Source organism: Pseudorasbora parva, chromosome 20, assembly GCF_024679245.1.
Source record: "Pseudorasbora parva isolate DD20220531a chromosome 20, ASM2467924v1, whole genome shotgun sequence".
Lineage (NCBI taxonomy): Eukaryota > Metazoa > Chordata > Actinopteri > Cypriniformes > Gobionidae > Pseudorasbora > Pseudorasbora parva.
Window position 1 is genome coordinate 27,517,635 of NC_090191.1, and position 22,434 is coordinate 27,540,068.

A 22,434-nucleotide genomic window follows, 5' to 3' on the forward strand; every position below is an offset into this window, starting at 1 on the left:
CTAGCCCGGCTCGCACTGACTCGACAGTGGGAAAGCGGCTAATGAGTACACAATATTAAAAAAAATATTTTTGGGTGAACAGTTCCTTTAAATGTAAATTATAGCAAACACTTTTTGGGAAAGAAACAGAATGAGCTAAATTAGGTAATCACACACACATACCCACATACAACGCATATTTACACACGGATTTACTAGAATCTCTGACTGACAAAATCTCAATCGATCGTTTTTCCATCAAGATGGCAAACAGTTGCACAAGGGTAGAGGTGAGGGTCACATTAGTGTTAGTAGAGCCAACACAACGCTGCTGACCGGAGTCAACACACTGTTTTCTCTCTGTGTGTTTAATGTTTGCCTTTGGGAGACAAGGCCCATTGGTCCAGCACGAAAGGACAGTGTTTCTGTGACAGGTCAGCCAACTGTCAGAGCGATGGACTCTCTGTACATCTCTCATTTCTCGTGACTTGAGTGAAAAAAATGAGCGCTGGCAGCAGGCAGGCCATCATTCCCGCAATACGTCAGCGCGCTCGTAAAGCAGCCCGCGGTGTCAACTCTGATGCATGTTATTCTCCATTCTGATACAAAATGAAAAATGAATGAAGACATAACTGTCAGAGAGATAACGGCAAATTACAAGGAACGGCAAAGAGAACGTAATAGCCTACATTGTGCGCTTTTTCTCATAATCCAAAATATGTTTATGGGCTGTCATTTTTCAGTGTTAGTGAATATTAAAACCTGCAGCAAACGTATAAAGAACATTCCCTGACAGTGCGGCGAGGTGGGTGAGTTATGAGTTATGATGATGTCTGATCAGCACTGCTTGTTTATTTTCCTTTCAGATGGCACAAACAGCAGGAGTTTGTGTTTACCCAGAGTTCTGTTTCTCCTCTTCGTCAGATAGCCGTAAATGGTGGCGCTAACTGGTTTACATTCATTTTAGCAGATCTGATGCTGCACTTCATTGACCTTCACGGTTATTAATGAGGTAAACATGCACGTTGCCTCTGATTGGCTCTCTGGTACACAGAGGAAAGTGCTGGTCCATGAGATGCTGACATGAAGAGAGTTTTGAGGTGGAAACACATGGACGGAGACTCATGAGGGTGAAATGTGTTAATGAGACCTCGCTTGTATGATGTGAAGGTAGAGCTAATGCGAAACGACCCTACAGACATCCAGCTGTCCTTCAGTGCATGTGTCCAACCATGCAGGGTAGCTCTTTGAAAGGTCAGGATTAAAGGTAGGACACCGTTTAAATTTCTCTATGGATCACAGGCATCAGCCTGGAGAGATCTGAAAGACAATGGAACATTTGCATAATTGATTAGGAACAGGTGAATACAGGAACACCTTGCTGAAAAACACACGGGTCAATGACAAACTACTGCTGTTCAAAAGTTTTGTGTCCGAAAGAAATCTATACGTTTATTCAGCAAAATATGACATTTAAACATTACAAAATATTTTTATTTCAAATAAATGTTTTTTATTCCATTCATCATAGAACCCTGAAAAAAAGTACCACTGTTTTTACAAAAATATTATGCAGTGCAACTGTTTTCCACATGATGATTATAAGAAATATTTCCTGAGCAAACCAGCTTATTAGAATGATTTTTTTAAGGATCACGTGACACTGACTGATGAAAACATCATTGACCCAGCTCCAAGGCAGGCTGTCTGGTTTGCTGGTTTTAAAGGGTTTTATGTCAATAAGGCAGGCAGTATGATAAGATTGGGAAACCACTTAAGACCAGCAAACCTTCGCTTAATTACTACCTTCGTTTAAAAAATAAAAAAAATAAAATATATATATATATTTCCAGCCTGAGTTGGAAAGGCCTATATTTTTCATTTCAGGCAGACACGAAAGGCTATGAAAAGTCATTTGAGACACAATTCAAAGACCACAACATGCTGTTGCTTTATCTGTGCCTTTTCAAATGGTAATAAAATGGGTTTCACAATGATATGTAAATACTCCCTCCTGAAATGGCATTCACATGGCACAGTAACATCATCGGTTTAGATAAGAGCCACTTCCTGATGAATATCAAAGGTTTACTACCTTTGTTCATCAGCTGAGGCGGTGGCAGCAGTTTCCGTTATTGCCACAGATTGTGACAGAACTGGATCAGTACAAAAGGTGAATTCCCCATGACCAGGTAGAGAAAGATGGAGAGACAGACAGTGAGTACGATTCATCAAAAGAATGGATCCAAAGATGCACCATTCACAGACAGCAACAGTATGAAGAAATGCAGACTTGGTATTTTGTTTTATTTTTATGAGTCTTCTCAAAACTTTTCATGTGCATGATGCAATTCTTACGCTGTGATGATGCAACAATTGTATTTAGCCAAATTAACAGAAAGAAGGATGAGTCAAAAACTCAGAAACAGGCTTTATGCCTGCTGTTATTGGATGCTGTTTGAAAATAAATCAACAGACATTTCAACAGTCAATTTATCATAAGGTTTAAATTTCTCTCCACTGAGAGCAAACTGAATTTCAGCAGGTTTTTTGGCAGAGCTGCAGTCCTTTGAATACGTGGCTCAGAAAACTAATATTCTGAGCTCAAGGATGCAGCCTCTAATTTCTTTTGAGCTGGACATTTTTCACAAAGAGGAAAAGGGTATAGCAATGAGATACAGAGTAAGGGCAACTATGGAGCAACACCTCTCTGGAAACACCAGTTATCGCAACTGACACTTTACCAGAACTCTGCCAGTCATCTCACCTCCCATGAAACAATTCTGACTCCATCCTCAAGTTCCACAAGTGAAGTTCACAACATAATTTTAGGAGGAGTGAACCCATCTAATCTTTCAATTAGCAACGTACACAAACGCAAGTTCGAGAGGCGTGAACCCATCAAATCTTTCAATCAACCGCTAAGCATATAAGCAGACTTCTAACTCTTTCAGGCATCAGTCGTTTTGCTCCCTCCACCTCCCCAACTCCACCTACTTACATTCATGTTTACCTTTCTCATCTTCCTAGCACTAGTAGTCCCTGGGGGGTAAATCCAAGCTCAAGTTGAAGAAGCTCCCTCAAGCCCCTCCAACGCGGACAGCAAGGCAAATATGTTTAAATCTTATCAGCTAAAGAGTTTATGGGTAAACAAACTCATGAAATGCATGTAAAAGCATGCAACTTCCTTATTTGGGAATCTTTTTGACATTTTTTGGTCTTAAAGGCATTTTTTAAATTTTTGCATCTAGAGGTCGCTTATTCATAACAAAGATGTAGCTTGTTGATGCGGTGAATGACCGTGAAATCACCTCCACAGCCGATGGAAAGCAATCAGACGGACTCATTTAGAAATCATGTTAAAGGTGCCCTAGAATGAACAATGTAATTAACCATGGTATAGTTGAATAACAAGAGTTCAGTACATGGACATCACATACAGTGAGTCTCACCATTATTTCCTTCTTCAAATGTAAAGCTTGTTTGTGAAAAACACAAGCGATTCTCGACATAACGTCACCTGTGACGCAATCGTTGGGGATCATTAATATGTACGCCCCCAACATTTGTATACGGCAGCGCATGCGTCACGCGAGGATAGCGAAAACGGCAGATCATTGAAAAATATGCTATGTTGCAGGCTGTGCAGGGGACGTGGGGACTTTTCATATCCTTCCCACTGCACAAAACTGTCAACAGGCATGTTTATCTATAACCGGATACTGCAACAATTTAATTAAAAGTTGTACGTTTGCTCGGCCCATTTCACCACAGAGAGTTTTCCTAACCTGGAAGGCTTCACTCAGCGTCTGATACTGGAAAAGCCGCAATTCAAACTACATCCCCACAGGCAGTAAGTAGTGATTTTATCCACTTATTTACTGTCTAAACAATTTCTGATTAAACTGGAAGTTTCTTAGTGAGAAAACAAAATACTAGTAACAATAGGAAACTAATTGTTAACATCCGGTAATGGATGAATGAAATTTTTATTAACGTCAGGGTGGTGTGAAAACAGGAACCACTGAGAGCCATGGGAGCGAATGCTAATGATAGAGATCTGAGATTCACAACAGTCTCGAGACCAGCAGAGCTTTTATTTTGCTTATGATATTTGCTTATCCCTGTTTTACATGGTTAAAACAATCATACTAAATACATTTGAGTGTGTTGAAAAGTTGTTATAAGGTTACTATGTCTGTTCGCTGGTTGGCTGTTATGAGATGCTTGTTGCGCATTGCAGTAATCTAGATCGATAATAGAATATCATATTAATAAAAGCTGTATGACTAATTGACTGTTGCTAAATGACTTGCAATTAATTTAAAGATGTATGATGGATAAAGCTCTCTCTGGTTATGCTACGCTAGCCACTTGATAAAATAGTGTTGTCTCTGAGGCATGGTAAAACATGGTATTCATGGTAAATCAAGAAAATAAGTAATTTAAACTGTATAACAATGCTTAGTTTTCTGTTAATACAATTTCTGTATTAAGAATTGTACCCAAACAATTCTTATTAACTCTTTCCCCGTCAGTGTTTACAAAAAAGTTGCCAGCCAGAGCCAGCATTTTTGATCATTTTCACAAAAATATAATGGCCAACAGAATAATTTGTTGCATGAATATCTGAGCATGCAAAATATGAGGAGCTCTTTTCAAAAACGCTATAAATCCATTTGAAAAGTTTTCATTTCTTTTTTTTTTACCTACACCCATAGATTTAGTTAATATTCCATTTGTCCTATAAAAATGGTCTATTGGTTCATTCTGAACATGTTAAACAATGATTTTTAAATGAAACAACAAAATTGTTGATTATAAATTCAAAGTTAATTTTTTCTTCTTTCAAAATGCTACAAATTAATCCATTTTATATGTAGTTGATTTATGTATTTAAAAAACCCCAAAACACCAACAAGCAACACATGTCACATGCAGCATATGACATCAGGGGTCAAGACAATTGCCGGTTAGAATCGCGTTTCAGGGGGTGGGTGAGTATGGGATGGTGTCATAGATTGCCAGTAAGACTCGCGTTCCGGACGGGATTCTGTTCAGGGCCGGATCACGTATGTGGGGGCACCGCAGCGTGATAGAAAAGGCACTTTCACTTTCAAAGGCACAGGGGCCCAAGACGAGATGAGAAGATATATATCGCGTTTCAGGGCTAAATACAGGCTCGGCACTCATAGCGGTTTGGAAAGAAACTGCATCTTGCAGTACATTTAAACAATGAAATATAGCGATTTGGCACCAGAGATTGATGGAGCAGAGAATAGGTTCAGTACACAGCAAAATGGCATGACTATAGAGATTATATTCAGAGCAATGATCAAACACAGTTGAAATAGATTGAGTCCATCAAAATCCCTAATTCTTGCATAGTCCTACAGCTCATCCTGGGTCCACATTTCTATCAGTGACATTAAATCATGAGGATTAGATTATATGATGTTTAATGTTGATGATCACGTTATTTTACATATGCATCGGTTTACATACGACCGCTTTTTTTGCATCTTCTTGGCCTGTGTTTTGATCAGGAGATTCTGAACTCACTTAGAAGATAAATAATAGTGTCCCCTAGCGTATAACTGTGAAAACACAGAAACACAAAAAAATTCTGTGTTTGGCAGGGAAGCATTTTCTCAAAAATAACAGAAAATTCTGTGTTTGCGGGGGAAAGAGTTAAAATAAATAATATATTAAAGCGTCCGTTTTCATGTAATCAACAGAATAAAAATTGTTTGTTAATCTTGTCAAAGATAGCAAAGAAAATGTGCATCGTTATAATAATTATTAACTCATAATCATATGAGAACAAAGTCGCGATATAACGGAAGTAGCGACAGTAGGGCAGGAACTACCCTGTTGTTAATTGGATGGAGGCAGATCTGAATGCAACGGGCAGGGTTTCAGGTCATTTCACAGGAAGATCAAGTTATGACATTTTGATTAAATAATGAAGGTCCAAAAAATATGAAAAATAGAAAAATGAGGTCCAAAAAAAAAAAAAAAACATGCGCAAATTGTCCACAATAAGATCAATAAAATGCATTTAGACATAAAGTTGAACAAATGTATATGCTGTGAATGAATAAACAAAATATCTGAATATTTGCCATAACTTTGCATTTAATATTATTTTCCATTAATCAGATGCCACTTGGAGAGACTAAAAATACTATAATTAGAAATATGGCATGATGAAATATTAAATAATTAAAGGCTATTTTCTTCAAAAGACAACGAAAAAAAGAAAAAAAAGAAAGAAACTGTATACAAATTAGCACTGATCCTGAAACAACAATACTGTCGAACAAACATGAACCCTATTAGGGCAGGATTAGTTTTGCAAACGACCAATTTGGCAGGGATTGAGAAGATCCAGGAGAAACAACAACATTAATCCAGGCCCTGCTCAGCAAAATCACCCTTCAGCAACTGGAAGTGATGAAGGTGCAGAGGGCAGAAAGCTCCCGAGAGAAGATTTCAAGAGACAGCTGTACCTTTGAACTGTGTACTTAGCATGCAAGGCCCACCTGCCTGGCCCTGGTGGGTAAGCGATCATTTTCTCACATTCTCTGCTGGTTTGCTCCTCTGATCTACAAACCATACCTGAGGCTATGGAATCAGTCCTGCCAGGAATCCACACAGGCCTTCACCATAAGAAAGGCCCTAAGAGACATAGTTAAGCCAAGCGTGAAGAAGCGCCCTACAGGGGGTGGAGAAGGAGGAGGAGGAGAAGAAGAGAGGAAGAGGCCTCTACGGAGAAAAAGAGACATTGACTACCAGACAGGACAAGCCTGGTTAGGCACATCCTGCTTACCGTGGAAGAGAGAGGCATTCGGGGCCCAGCAGGCTGGTGGAGCGGAAAGAGCCCGTCAGGGAGGCTACGAAAAACCTGATAGGAAGATAAAATGTACAAAGGGTTTGGCTGGTGAGGAAGAGATGTGAAAACAGACAGATGCAAGGGCTTACAGATGAGAGTGACTTATCATTCCAGCTTGCTCTTGAGCCACGGGCCACTTTCCTTGAAGAGTGTTTTGAAGACTCAAAGCCGCATTGCTAGATAACTGAGAAATAAACCAAAATTCACCAAAAACACCACAGCAGTCACTACAGCAAAGCATATAAAAAAGACCAACAAAATACAGAGCAGCAACCTTCTCTGAGGCTTTGTGAAGAGCGCCGCAGGTAGATGATGATGCATTCGCCGTCCTCTTGAGAAGAAGGGCAATTTCAATAACAGCACATGGCCTGCAAGCCGCAGAAAGCGGCCCTTGTCCCTGCAGGCCATTGGTTTAGGTCCAGACCGCAGCTGGGCCAGTAAGTGCCTCATTTAGGGAGACTGAGTCAGGGAGATGGGCTTGACTGAGCCAGGAGAAGATTACCAGCCCTTGCCCCCAGATAAGTACCGACTGCTGGCCAATTTTGTTCCAAACACAGAGAAAATGGCAGCTGGGTCTGTTACATTTTACATTACTAGCTCAAGTTACTGCTGGCCAGAAAACATGGTCGATTTATAGAATGAGGCGCTGCGCTATAAAAGGCCCTGGTTATGAAGCGACAGCTATATTGCCGACTGTTATAGTGTACGTGTTGTTTCTACTCTGTTTTATTCCTCTTCGCCAACGGCAGGTGTTTATCTATGTCACGTCCTTGAGAATCACAATGAAAGCACCTTTAGGAAAACGCACCCATCTGCTTTGAGGATGGATCCTCGGGGAAGCTGCGGACTGTGGGCATTGGCATTTCACATGCATGAAAACAAACGCTAGCACATATTATCATATCAATACCTCTGCCACTCAAGCAAACTATAGGGGTCAGACCCTCTAGGGTGTCTTCCGGTCACCTCATTTTCAGGCAGAAAACACGTGATTTTGATTCCACAATGTTAGCAGCGGCTGACAGGTGCAGACGGCGACAAATACACACGCAACTGGGGTGCACAATGCTCATGGTTTTTAATCAAAACCAAAGCGACCATATGGGCAGTTATTATCAAGGGAAAGCAATAAACAGCCACAAATATCCTGCTCTAATCACACTGCGAGATGTAAGTGTGTTTTGGCGTTCCCACCTGAGGCTGTGCTCATTTATTGCTTTATTTATTAAGAGAGAAAGAAACCATTTACCGTTTAAATTAAAAACACTTACTGCAGTTTTCGGACTATGCCAATCCTTGGTATTAACTCTCTGTGACTGGGGACCCATGAACAGTATTTTCTCTGAATGCTATGACCACCATATTACAGTTTGACCTTTAAATGTAAAGTATAATCCCTAAAGGTGAGATAACGTAACAAACTGCTTTAAGCTCCTACATGCTCCCTGTGTACTCCTCAAAGGTGAGCAATGTGGAGGCAAAAGCTCAGTATGTCTTTTTCCCCCTCTTCAAACCATTAACCTCATACCTCACAACATTCCTATTCAACTGTAGGTCAGGCTGACATTTTGATTAACACAAGTACAATTTTTAAAATGCCTGCGCAATATTTCCCACAAGACGGTCGAGGTTGCAAGGGACGAGTTCCGACATTATTTTTTGATATTAAAATTGATCTTTTCAAGATTGCGGACGCAGATTGCAGAGAGTTACACCGCAGCAAAAGTCAGACAGGCATAAATCACGAGGGAGGTTTCATGCCGGGAGAAGTCTGCAGATGAAGAGTGCAGTTTGACAGATGTTGTGATTTAAATGTTAAATGATGAAAAGGACACTGAAGCAGGGACAAAACCCTAATTGCAAATCAGAACTTTCAATTATTATTATTATTATTATTATTATTATTATTATTATTATTATTATTATTATTATTATAAACTTCTATGGCTTCACATAATGGCTGAACCATTGGCTCAACAAGCCATTTTTCAAGAGATAATGTAATGTGATATTTTATATTTTTGGCTGATATTATATATTTTTTGGCTGAACCATTGGCCGAACAAACCATTTATCAAGAGATAATGTAATGTGATATTATATATTTTTGGCTGATATTATACATTTTTGGCTGAACCAGTGGCTGAACAAACCATTTTTCAAGAGATAATGTAATGTGATATATATTTTTCAGTGGCTCTTCACATGATTATCTTTAATTGAGTCATTGAATAATTTATTCAACCTGTCGGCTCAAAAACACTGATACAAATACAAATAAACTCTCACTGTTTCTGTAAAAAATATTAAGTGTGGTATTCGAGCATGCTATTCTGTATTCAGCCCATATTTAAGAGTGAGTCGTTAAATCGTTTAGGCTATTAAATAAATTTGTTTTAAAACAACGATTCATTCAAGAACAAACTAACTACTACAGTTTTAGCAATGATTTTAATGCAGAAATAGTAAGAGCAGGATTCTAGTATGCTATTCTCCATTCAGCACATCTTTATGAGTGAGTCTTTGAATCATTTATTCAACCAATTTGTTCAAAAGCAGATTACTTAAATAACAAACTAATACTTACTGTTTTTGTGATGCTTTTAACGCATAGAGCAGTTATTAAATCATTCACTGAAAAGAATCGTTCAAAACCTCTGAATCGTTCAGGAACGGAACAACACTACTGTGCATTGGTCCGTTTCTGGTTTTGTTGTGGCTTAATTTGGAAGTTTTTTCAGGGTTGGAACAAAAACAGACAGAATAGCAGGCCATTTAAACTTTGTTTATTAAACTGATGCACAAAAGCAATATAATATAATATAAAATGTTACTGATGCATGTTCAAGAATACCAACACAAACCTTAACAATCTATTCTTTCATTTGGATGGGTCTGTCTCTGTCTCTGTCTCTGTCTCTGTCTCTGTCTCTGTCTCTGTCTCTCTCTCTCTCTCTCTCTCTCTCTCTCTCTCTCTCTCTCTCTCTCTCTCTCTCTCTCTCTCTCTCTCTCTCTCTCTCTCTCTCTCTCTCTCTCTCTCTCTCTCTCTCTCTCTCTCTCTGACCTACAGCAGCTCTAATAAATGCAAATAGGATTCCTGTATGTGATCTGGATGACCATTTCGTCTGAGGTCTAATCCGGTCACTTATTTGTGTGCAAACACAGAGCAGTCTCTTCAGAAAAAAACAAATATGGCTAAGCCACGTACAGCCACAGATGGAAGGAGTCTGAAAATATACACCAGCGCACACAGGACATGACACCCAGGTGCACATTAAATGAAGTGCATGAAATTAGTGCCCAAACAAGGGCATTAATGCCAGGAAAGGACAGTTTTTTCACAGTGACTTTAAAAATGACAATCTTTAAAAATGAACTGAACTCGAAATATAATGTTATTTGTTGCTGAAGGTATTTAAGAAGTGGTAGGGCCACAATATCTGTCCTCTGTGAGTCAGAAACGGATGGACGAGCTCTGGTTATCCAAACATAGTTATTTTATGATTTGGTTTGCTGCCAGTTTGATTTTGATTATTTGAGGCCGCAGCAGGATTTTTTCCCCAATGCTCCTCAAATGCCATCCCTAGCATACTGGCACCTTTGTCGAAGCGTAAATAACAGTTCAAACTGTCTGTTTATTATCTGCACCTGTCCTGTATACTCTACCTGTTGTGAGGCACAAAGCCAACTGGCTCTAGGTCAACAGCCAGAAGATATTCATCTGTAAACGGGATTGGAAGAGAATGTAATTTCAGGCCAATAATGCTTCCATATGCTCCCCCATGAATGCTTTCTCTAGTTTCATTAAATTTCGATGAAGTATCATTTCTCCGAGAATAAATTCACCCCCTGTCCTCCTGTAAGTGCAAGGCTATAAGCGTGATTGCATTTTTCCCAGAGAGAAAGAAAGCCTGGGAATTCTGGATGCTGTTCACATTAGACATCATTGTCTCTGCATACTTCCCTATGGGAACTGTTTAATTAAAATCTCTCTCGCACTCTCTCATTCATTTTCTATGGCCAGCAGAATGGGTACTGTAGTCTTAGAGTCTGATAATAGTTTTCTCTCATAGAGCAATATTGGGATGCTGTGCATGTCTTCGGTTACACAGTGAGGGCCTGTGATTAAATGTCTGACATGCAGAACAAGGAGAAAAGTGAATAAATAAATAATCCGATGATTCTGAGATGTGCTAACACAAGCCCGCTCTGTCTCTTGTCCTGCCGTTCAAACAGAGGTCCTAAATTAAGATTTATTAAAGTGCCAAAGTGTAGCACAACACACCAGAGGCATCTTGTTTGAAGACATAGAGCAGAATATGCGAATTGTGGGAACTTCGAGTTTGCTCATTTGTCTTTGTATGAATGTACATTCTTGTTGATACAATGCTATTATCTGACCTGCTTCAATCACATCGTTAGGATTCATATAACACCTACTTACATAGTATATGGTTAACTTGCATCTCGCGACACCTGTCAACAACATGTCCAGTTCATATTCCACAGAAAAATCAGATGGCTATAAGAAATAATATTTTGCTTGAGTAAACTATTTTTAGCCACATTTTAGCATCGTTTTTTATATAGCACACAATACACAATTAGTCATTACTATAATGCAAAAACACTTGAATACATACTTTGTTTTTATGTTGTTGTTGTTGTTTTTTACTGCCATAAATTGAAAAATCATTGTATTATATTTACCAGGCTGTAATACATAAAGAAATTATGTAATAGGCCTACATTATTGTAGTGTCCTTGTTACATGTAATTACTATAGTAATAACAGTAAATGATGCATAATTACATGCAGATAACCCTCAACAAAACCCTAATCCAACCATAACCCCTGTTAGGTGCTGTTAATTAATATTATTTAAATGTATAGTTACACTATAACAAAGAAACCTTAAAATAAAGTGCAGACCATACATTTCTCCACACACTCTCAGAAAAAAAGTGCTGTCACTCAGTGCTGCCACTGGGGCGGTACCCTAAGGTACAAAAGTGAAAAGGTACATCTTTGTACCTTACTCACCCCTTAATGGTACATATTAGTACCTTAAAAGGTACATTTCAGTACTTTTCAAGAGTGCAAATTAGTACCTTACAGGTACATATTAGAACCTTAAAGGTACATATTAGTACCTTTTGGTTTTTTTACCTTAGGGTACTGCCCCAGTGACAGAAATGTACACTTTTTTTCTGACAGTGCAGAGATTTTGCATCATGGTTAGTTGGTCTTGCAAATTTGTAAATCCTTGCCTAATGTGACATTAAGTCAGCTCTCTCTCTCTCTGATTGTACTGACCTGATTCATACGCAAAACCAACAAATGGATTTAACTTCAGCCTGAATGTAAATTCATTTTAAAATGTGGCATCTCTGAACATCTTTCTCTGAAAGACTGAAAATAACCACTATTAAGTGGTGAGGATGCTATGTCCCTCTGGACCAGAGACAAAATCAATAACATCTGAAATAGAAATCAATCTCAGGAAAGTGTGTCAGTGACACACTGCTTCCACACAGCCCAGCGTCTGACAGCTCACCTATTCTCCCATTCCTCGGGCCTCACTGTTCTGCCTCACTAAAGTTCAAGTCTCCACTAACTTTAGCTAATACAGCTGCAGTTCTGTAAACAGATGGTGAGGTCCATGTAGTCCTCATAAATAGGACGCTTTTCACACGGTAGAGAGAATTTACATACCCATATTCGAATAAACGCATCTTCTGCCTCAAATGACTGTGTCAGAACTTTGATGAATGACAGACTGACGATGCCGGTAATTACACGATCTCTCGCTGCACGGTAGATTTCCATCTTCCTCATATATACATGAAATCATGTAAATGATATCCACCTATAATCTTTTATGTAAATCAAGAAAACTAAATCTGAGAATCAAAGCATTTGTCAGCCCCATAATCATTATACTTTTTATTCATTTTAAACTAAGCATGCAAAAAACTCCAACCATGAGGATGTAACAGGAAGAATTAGCTCTCCTCTCTACTAACATACTGTAACACTGACCCTTTCATCATAGCATAATTTTCTTAAAATGTTGTTTTTGATTTAAAAAATTGACCTGGGACTTTGAGAGTCGATCATCTTCGCTTTTGACATGCTCATTCAACATGATGTGCTGATCTGCCAATCATTTTTAATGCAACTGCAAGAACATCAGGGCAATAACTGCTTTATTGTGGTATTTTTCAGAAAGTATGTCTCCTCAGGGGTTGTTTCACAGTTTTGTGGGGTGATGAATGTTTGATATGAATATCTTATCTTTCATATGAGTATGTGAGATCACATTAGAAGCGAACAGCTGGTGTGTGAAGGGTGCCAGTAGGGCTCTTCAGTAATGACTCCACTCAGGTAGCAAGAAAACATTTCAACTTGTAATGTTTCTCAGTACGCTGCTCCTTTAAGACACCATTAAATTAGCGTGTTTCAAAATGGGCCAGGAAGAAGTAGACTGTGTAGATTGATTTTTTTTTTTTTACTTTTCTGTCCAATATGTTCAGGTACTAACTGTTTTATAGTGCTCGTGCCATGCAGCGTTTTTTTTTTTTTTTTTTTTTTTCTCACTGGAGATGATCAACAAAAAATTCTTGAAGTGGCAGTTATTAAAAAAAAAAAAAAACTTAAAAAAATGATATACCTATATTATACAGGTAATATATAATATACGATATATACAGTTATGTTGTAAAATATAATATGGCATCTTATAATACCTGAAATACATTTAAAAAAATTAGTATTTAGTCAGCCACCAATTGTGCAAGTTCTCCCACTTAAAAGGATGAGAGAGGCCTGTAATTTTCATCATAGGTACACTTCAACTATGATAGACAGAATGAGAAGAAGAAAAAAAATCTATAAAATCACAGAATTTATTTGCCATTTATGATGGAAAAAAAGTATTTGGTCAATAACAAAATTTAATCTCAATACTTTGTTATATACTCTTTGTTGGGACAGAGGTCAAACATTTTCTTACACACAGTTGCTGGTAGTTTGGCCCATTCCTCCATGCAGATCTCCTCTAGAGCAGTGATGTTTTGGGGCTGTCGCTGGGCAACACAGATTTTCAACTCCCTCCAAAGATTTTCTAAGGGGTTGAGATCTGGAGACTCCAGGACCTTGTAATGCTTCTTTTGAAGCCACTCCTTTGTTGTCCGGGCGGTGTGTTTGGGATCATTGCCATGCTGAAAGACCCAGCCACATTTCATCTTCAATGCCCTTGCTGATGGAAGGATGTTTTAACTCAAAATCTCATGATACATGGCCCCATTCATTCTTTTCTCTACACGGATCAGTCATCCTGGTCCCTTTGCAGAAAAACAGCCCCAAAGCATGATGTTTCCACCCTCATGCTTCACAATAGGTAGGGTGAAATTCAGCATTATTTCTCCTACAAACTTGACAAGTTGAGTTTTACCAAAAAGTTCTATTTTGGTTTTATCTGACAATATGACATTTCTCCCAATCCTCTTTTGGATCATACAAATGCTCTCTTGCAAACTTCAGATGGGTCAGGACATGTACTGGCTTAAGCAGGGGGACACGTCTGGCACTGCAGGAATTGAGTCTCTGGCGACGTAGTGTGTTACTGATGGTAGCCTTTGTTACTTTGGTCCCAGCTCTCTGCAGGTCATTCACTAGGTCCCCCTTCTGTAGTTTTGGGGATTTTTGCTCACCGTTTTTGTCATTTTGACCCCACGGGGTGAGATCTTGCATGGAGCCCCAGATCGAGGGAGATTATCAGTGGTCTTGTATGTCTTCCATTTTCTAATAATTGCTCATTTATACTGATAATGAGTTCAAACAGTTGCCATTAATACAGGTAACGAGTGGAGGACAGAGGAGCCTCTTAAAGAAGAAGTTACAGGTCTGTGAGAGCCAGAAATCTAGCTTTTTTTGTAGGTGACCAAATACGTATTTTCCACCATAATTTGCAAATAAACTCTTTAAAAATCAGACAATGAAATTTTATGGATTTTTTTCTCTCATTCTGTCTCATAGTTGAAGTGTACCTATGATGAAAATGCTCAGGCCTCTCTCATCTTTTTAACTGGGAGAACTTGCAGCTGCCTTTTTATTTTTTATTTTTTTATTTTTTAGCCAATTTAAAAGCTTGACAGCCCATGGGGACACTAACATGTCATTATGGAAAAAGCACATAATGATTCTTTAGAAAATAACAGTATAAGGTCTGAAACAACATGAAGGTAAGTAAAGAACATCCTATTTTTATTTTTGAGTGAACTACTTCTTAAAATGTAATTTTTGTACAGTGTGCTGCATGCAACATGAAGGTCTCCAAAGCAACAAGGTCTCCAAAGCAACCGTAATAAACTCTAATCTTTTGCCAATTAAATAAACTTTACTCTCATCATTTCTGCAATCCCACTTCACTGAAGATTTGATTTCACATCATGGAAGAAGAAAAAAAACACCCCACAATAATCTTATCAAGGATTGGGGCATAACATGTTTAAAAATACTCTGGCAATGGCAAATCCTTAGCTTTGATTCTTTGGTTTCTTTGGCTCTAAAACTCTTTGGAAGTATGAATACATATTCACTTAAATGTCCTCAAATTAATATTAATACAAATGTTCCACTGAAATTGTACATCTACAAAGATAAGGGGATAGAAATAGATATCAGTGAATTGCACACACATATTCTCTTTCCCTAAGCTCTCTGCGGGTTCATGGTGACTCACCTAATTAAAAGCTACAGTATCTAAATTATAGTGTGCCACTGGAGAGAAAGAATCAAATTTCTTCCTTTCTGTAGATTGCACACTTGCACAATTATCCACAGCTTCTATCGTACATATAACTAAAGGCATCCAGTCCTCTAAACCCCTGAAAAATAGAAACTGAGAAAACACTGCAAAGGTGAGAACAAGTTTGCTCATTACGAGGTGGCTTCAATCAATGCTATATCAGAGGCTGTGGAGTGAGGAGGGGCTTTTTAAACATGAGCATTGCTGATTTATTTGGATGGCATCTCTGAAAGATAGACTGAGCAATGAGCCAGTGCTTTCTCTCTTGGATGACATTTCAGTGGAGGCAATGAGAGGAGCATCAGGACTCCAGGCTTATTTTGGGTTCTGGGCTGCATTTCCCAAAAGTATCATAAGCCAGAGAAGATCGCAGAGACCACTTGTGTCAATGGTTCCAACAACCTACTTAGGCTATGATGTTTTGTGGGAAAGGCAGCCCTGGATAGGTCACCCCGAAACATTTAAAGTTAGATCTGACCCTATATAAGCTTTAAGATGCAACCCATAGAGCAGACTACACATCTATCATTCACTGCTTCATTTTCTTTTATTAGAATAAACTTAAAATTATTTGAATATAACATTTAAACACACGATTGTAACGTTTGGGGTTTGGAAATAAGGTTAAAGAGATATGAGGGTGAGATGATAATGATAACTGAAACATTTTCATTTTGGGGTGAACTACTTTAAAGCTATAGAGGATAAGAATAAATAAAAAACCAATACTGCTGTTATCCAAAGAGATAAAGATCTGTGAATATCTGTGAATGTATCCAAATAAACCTTATTGACTGTCATGACATTAAAAGAGAAACAGAAAACTACACCCCCCAGTGGCTGCTACAGTCAATTTAGTCGCTGCAATCTAGATTTAAAGCTACAGAACCTAAGACTGCATCTTTTTTGATTGTTGAATTCTAAAGTCATTCTCTGCACTAGTGTTGCATGTTTGTAAAGCCATACTATCAGAAAATGAACACTGTCCATGGAAATGTACTGTAAATAAGTTTCCTTATGAAACTTGTCGTTCCTCTGAATTCTACAGTCAATCAATCCAGGACATATTAAAAGAACCATGGTTTTGATCATGCATTTCTGTGCTGTCCACATCTCTTGTAAGCGTGTTGCTGGCTGTGAAACCACTGTGTTTTTGACTGTAAGTGTTACGTGTGTGGGTGGGTGGGTGGCTACAGTGGAGCTTCAATAGACGCTGTGCACCCATGGCCAAATTAACAGGCAAGGCATTGGAATATATATTGGAATAAAGGGCTTTAGCAAAACAAATAAAGCAAATCCAGGCCATTTTCCAACGATTTCCTCATTGCTGCTTATTTTTATGGGCTTTATACAATTTTGAGCTTACAGCTAACAAGACTGCACCCACAAAAAGGCATGCTCTGCCCACTTTACTTAGCAATATATGAGGACAAATTGGTCAGCAGAAGTGAGTGAGCTAAATCTGACAGAACCTTAATTTAAAGGTGTACTGTGTAAATTTAAGCAGCATCTAGCGGTGAGGTTGTGAACTGCTCACCCCTCCCTTTTGAAGAGCATGGAGAAGCTACAGTGGCCGACACAGGACAAAGATATTGTCATCTGAGACAGAAGAGAGTAGCTACACTCAAATACACACAAATAAAGGTTCTTAAATGGTCCTTTGGCAGGGTGTATGGTTCCATGAAGAACATTTAATATCCAATAGAATCCTTTCCATTGCATAAAAGGTTCTTTTTAGTGCAAAACAGTTCTTTATACTATAAAATGGTTAGAAAAATAATGGTTCTTTAAAGCAAAATGGCCACTTCACTGTAAGGGGACCTAGATAGATGTTTATCTAGATAGAAATGGCTCATTCTAATGTAATAAAAACATAACGGTTCTTTATGTGAGGTCTTTATACACCACTGAAAATATAGTTATGTATATTATATTACATTTCTGTCAATAGATCCTCATAAATATACACACTGCACTTTTAAATAATTGATAAAATGGTAAAAAATGCTAATAAATAAAATATCACAACATATCAGAAGCTCAAATTTAGAGACACATTTGTTGCCTGATGTGATAGATATAAATAAATTAATAAATGTCATTAGCTTGTTAAGATGAAATTGTAATATGCTTTGGAAATAAACAAATTAATAAATATATGAGTTGTCGGTGGAAATTCCCTGTGTTGCTAGCTCACAAAATTGTTCTTTAGAAACATACAGTACAAGATTGTCCTCAAAGATACATAAACTAAATGTTTTTTATTCTAAAACTGCAGAATGTTTTCTTTTATGAGTAGGATTAATCTGATTGTAATGAGCTTAATAAAAGTACTCTGTCTAGTCTTTGGTACAGTATGTCCTCATTTAGACAGCAAGGTGTGTGTGTGTGTGTGTGTGTGTGTGTGTGTGTGTGTGTGTGTGTGTGTGTGTGTGTGTGTGTGTGTGTGTGTGTGTGTGTGTGTGTGTGTGTGTGTGTGTGTGTGTGTGTGTGTGTGTGTGTGTGTGTGTGTGTGTACATGTTTTTCTAGCCTGGTGGGGACTTCAACCTGAATGCACACACACTCATGGGGACTCGTATCACTGTACCTAAATTGAAGTCCCCATGGGTACAAAAGCTTATAAATCATACAGAATGAGTTCTTCTGAAAATGTAAAAATGCAAAATGCAGAAAGTTTCCTGTGATGGGTAGGTTTAGGACTAGGGGCAGTGTAGGGGGATAGAATATATGGTTTGTACAGTATAAAAACCATTACGTCTGGTGAGTCCCCAGAAAGACATTGACGCACCAGACATTGTGTGTGTGTATGTGTGTGCCTTTATCCGTGCCTTTCTAACTGTTGTTCCAGAATAAAAATTAAAGTCTCTTTCTGTTATATGGTGTCTCACTGCATCTGTGTTGAGTCTCTGTGTTGTCGTTCTGTGCCTCACTGTTTCTCTCTCCTGGCCCTCACTTTAAAGCAGAGATTGGATTTTTATTTGGGGTGGTTAGGCCTCCCTCAATCCCTTTAATATGGACAAATGGGTCTCATTATCCTCTCTGTGGCCAATCCTGCAGACATATAACCTAAGAAAAAAGAATCAAGACTCCCTGCCTTCCCTCTCCTTCTCTCTTGTCTCTTCCTCGCCCTTTTCATTCTCTCTCTCTTCGCTTTAAAAAAAAAAAAACATTTTTCTGCCGTATTCACTCGGGAACAGAGCGGAGAGAATACGGAGATACACACTTCAATTTAGTTGGCATGAATAAACAATGGGGTTTCCATGTGCAGGATAAATTTCCCCTGGCGACACACACACACACACACGCTGGCCCAGAAACCAGGCTCACACACACCTGCAAAGAAATACACTTTCACAGATCAGGTTATAAACACACCGGCACGCACGCTGGGTAATATATTGAGTCTCAAACGTACGAGAGGATAGTCCTACACGCTCACCCCCGTAATTCACTTTAGCCCTCAGTGTCGCTATCTCACACACAAACATACTTGCATTTAAACAAATTACATGCTCGGATGCATTCAGAATCACTATTACAGTTCATTACCTCTGAAAAAAGGTTGTAATGTCTGCTTATGATTGCAGCAAATGTAAATAAGAAGGTCAAACAAGCCTCCAAGAGCCAAAACGAACATAACTTGCTCCACGTATCTACGTCAGTCATTTCAATTTAGCCGCTTGCATAATGAGAATTTTATCTTGGCAAAAGCTCAGGGACTTGACTGAATGAGAGCAGAGTGTAATTAATGAGAGCACAGATACCCATGTGTGCATCACACACACATATATTTCACGAGGTCTTGAGGGACCGTGGCTGCATGTATCATGTGGCTCCGTGAACATGTAGATATCAGTCAGAACAAGTATGATAAACCACATTCTTAAAAGTCCGACATGCGCAAAACCAAGAGAGAACTTAAGAAGGAAATTACTCCTTGAAGCTGTAACAATGGCAAGATTCCCGACTCTTAGCTTAAATAGGTCTCTGAAGCATAAGAAGGCCAGTTGTTGTAAATTGGAGGCTTAGATGCTGTGCGAGTCTTAATGGAGCTTCATAATAGTGACGCTGTGAAGTGGGTCCTCCAGAAACAACGATAATGTAGGTTTAGCGTAACACGTGAGTGTGTGTTTGCATATACTTGTGTGTTTGTGTTTATCCATTGCATTGAACTCCCAGCTGTAATCCCATCTGCTGCAAGGTCTGACTTTTCATGCATATTTGCATGTGTCTCTTATAGCAAAACGGAACACGGAAGCCTCGACCAGTGCGACTGGTGTAGGAGCATCTCGTCTGCTTTTGTTAGGGGTCTTTAATGGTGTGGTGGGCCTGCAGGGACTTAATCGGCAACACAGCTGCAATTTATGATTAATGAAGCAGTACACATTGCAAACGAGCCTGTCTGTTATGGGCAGCATCAAAGCCTCGAAATAGATGTTATGGGTGGCTTGCAAACATTTTCTGTTTTATGTTGTTGTAAGGAAATGGTTATAGGTCTCCACAAGTTTATCGTCAGTGGCAGAGAAAGCTGCAGAAACCATAAATAAGTTGCACCAGTCATTACAGTCCCCCCAAAAAGTAATAAAAATCATATGTACCCCGGATTTAAATGTTTTGATGACAAAGATCTTAAAAATATGATGAAGAAGTTGTATATTTTATGTATACACAGCAATTAATACAGTGCTTAAAAAATTAAGCTTCATAAAAACATGTTGTTTCTAAGATTACATAATTGGCTTTTCTAGTTATTGTACTCAATCATTTGTAAGTCAAAGCAAATTATGAAAATATTAACTGGAAAAAATAAAAATCGTATACCTTATTGTTAAAAAAAATAGGGATGTCAAGTAGCCTGATCTCGTCATACTCAGTTCTATTCAGAATATTCAGAGAGTCTGATACTGCTCCATTGGGCTGTGATTATTGGGGTGTGTTTAAACCGAACAAGGAAAGAAAATGCTTCTGCACTCAATTGGATAGACCTACAACCAATCAGAGCAACGTAAGTTGTTCTCTTGTTTTAAGAGTAATGTTAAGCGGCAAACAGTTGTCAACTGAACTCAACTGCATGTACACTGGAAGTAAAAGAAGAAGAGGAGTGAATACGATGTTTGCCAGCCTTTTAAAAAGAATTTAAGGATCCACTAGAGCGTATTTGCCAACACGATCATCATTTTTAAAAGAAATAGTAAAGGTGAATGCATATACGAACAAGCTCTATTCAACCCAAATGCTCTTTGGTGACGTGAATGCTTACGTTTGCCATCTGTCCATCCATCTGTCCGCAATTTGATTGGTCCAAAAAGCTCATGTTCAGGCATAGTTGCTCCACAACGGATCAAGTCCAGACCAAACTGCCCGACCTCAAATGTCGTGGATGGGGCTAAGTTCGGCTGGCATTCAGGCTAGATGTCAATACAATATACTTAAAATAATAATATAATTTAGTAAATTAATTTCATGATGAATGAATTACCATTCATCTCATCTCGGCCATTTTTAAAAAGAAGAATCAAATCATAATAATACCAAATGTGATGCATGTTAATATTCAATTGAAAATAATCAATCAATTACGGAGCCCCACACAAAAACAGTCAGGGTTCTGTCACTTCTTTCTAGCTTATTCTTGATTTGGTAACAGAGCCTTGACACTCCTGTATTGCTCTTGTCTTTGTGTGAGCACATGGCTTGTTCATTTATCTTTGCTGGCCATATGCTTGTCTTTTGTCATGTTTGTTATGAGCACATGGCTTGTCACGTGTTTCCTTGAGCCTTTTGCTTAATAGGTGGGGTACTTTGTAACATGTGAGGGGTACATTATAACATGACCAAATGACAACTTAAAATGTTACCTAATATAATTTAAAAAAAATCCAAGACAAACTAAAATATTTTGTCAACAACATACAACTATTACATTTTAAAATAAAAAAATGGAATTTCTTTATCATAAAAAAATGTTTTGTTTGACAACAAATACAGCTATACAGCATAGTTAAAAACATAATAATGAATAATTTCTGAACATTGACTCTCAGTCATTATTCACCCTTTTCTCATGATTTCTCAAAAGAATTCATAAAAGTATAGAATATAATAGTGTAGTTTTAATAGGGGCACATTGTAATGCAGTGTGAGAACATGCCCCAACTGCACAACTTGGATTAAACCGTGGCTTGTGTCTTCTGCTGGTTAGATCAGCATTAAAGAACTATAATATCAGATTTGTCTAATTTTAGATAAACAAAAAACAGAGATGAAAAATAAACTTATAAGAAATGTACTTTTGCTATGGTTAAATAAATGTTCAGTAATATCTAGCAAAGATTGTGTTAATTTTGGCACACTTTCTCTAAATGTTGATATGGCAACTATTAAATACACAAAGTTTCGTCATCCCGGCATGTGTGGAAAGTTTAAAACCATTTGTGTTACAACTAACCCCATAGCCGGATCTCACGAAAAATGCATATAAATAGTACGAGTGTGCAATGTCGTGGAATGTATACGCCAAAACTCATTTTGGCATGCATATGATACGCTGTTTTTCGCGTGCATATGATACGCACTTTATGGTGTATTATACATAAGATTCATGTTCTGTTACCGTCATTTTTTACCCATCTTGCTTCATGTTTCCCTGCTTCTTGTGTTTAGTTGTCAAGTTTGGGTTTCCCCCTCATGGATAGTTTTGTTTGTTTTGTTTACATTTTATTATTAATAAAGCCTTATTTTTCCTC

General features: G+C 38.2%; 1 long non-coding RNA gene across 2 annotated transcripts in view; it reads right to left on the reverse strand.

Annotated features, from left to right (window-relative positions):
- The window catches only part of LOC137048643 (uncharacterized), a 300,170-nt gene that overhangs the window by 138,459 nt on the left and 139,277 nt on the right, over positions 1-22,434 (reverse strand). The window contains exon 4 of one of the 2 annotated variants that reach the window (XR_010899491.1): positions 1,102-1,299. The exons of the other annotated variant lie outside the window; for it this stretch is intronic. This is a non-coding gene — a long non-coding RNA (uncharacterized lncRNA). Of the gene's footprint in view, positions 1-1,101; positions 1,300-22,434 lie in introns of those variants that run through there. 2 annotated transcript variants of the gene reach the window in all.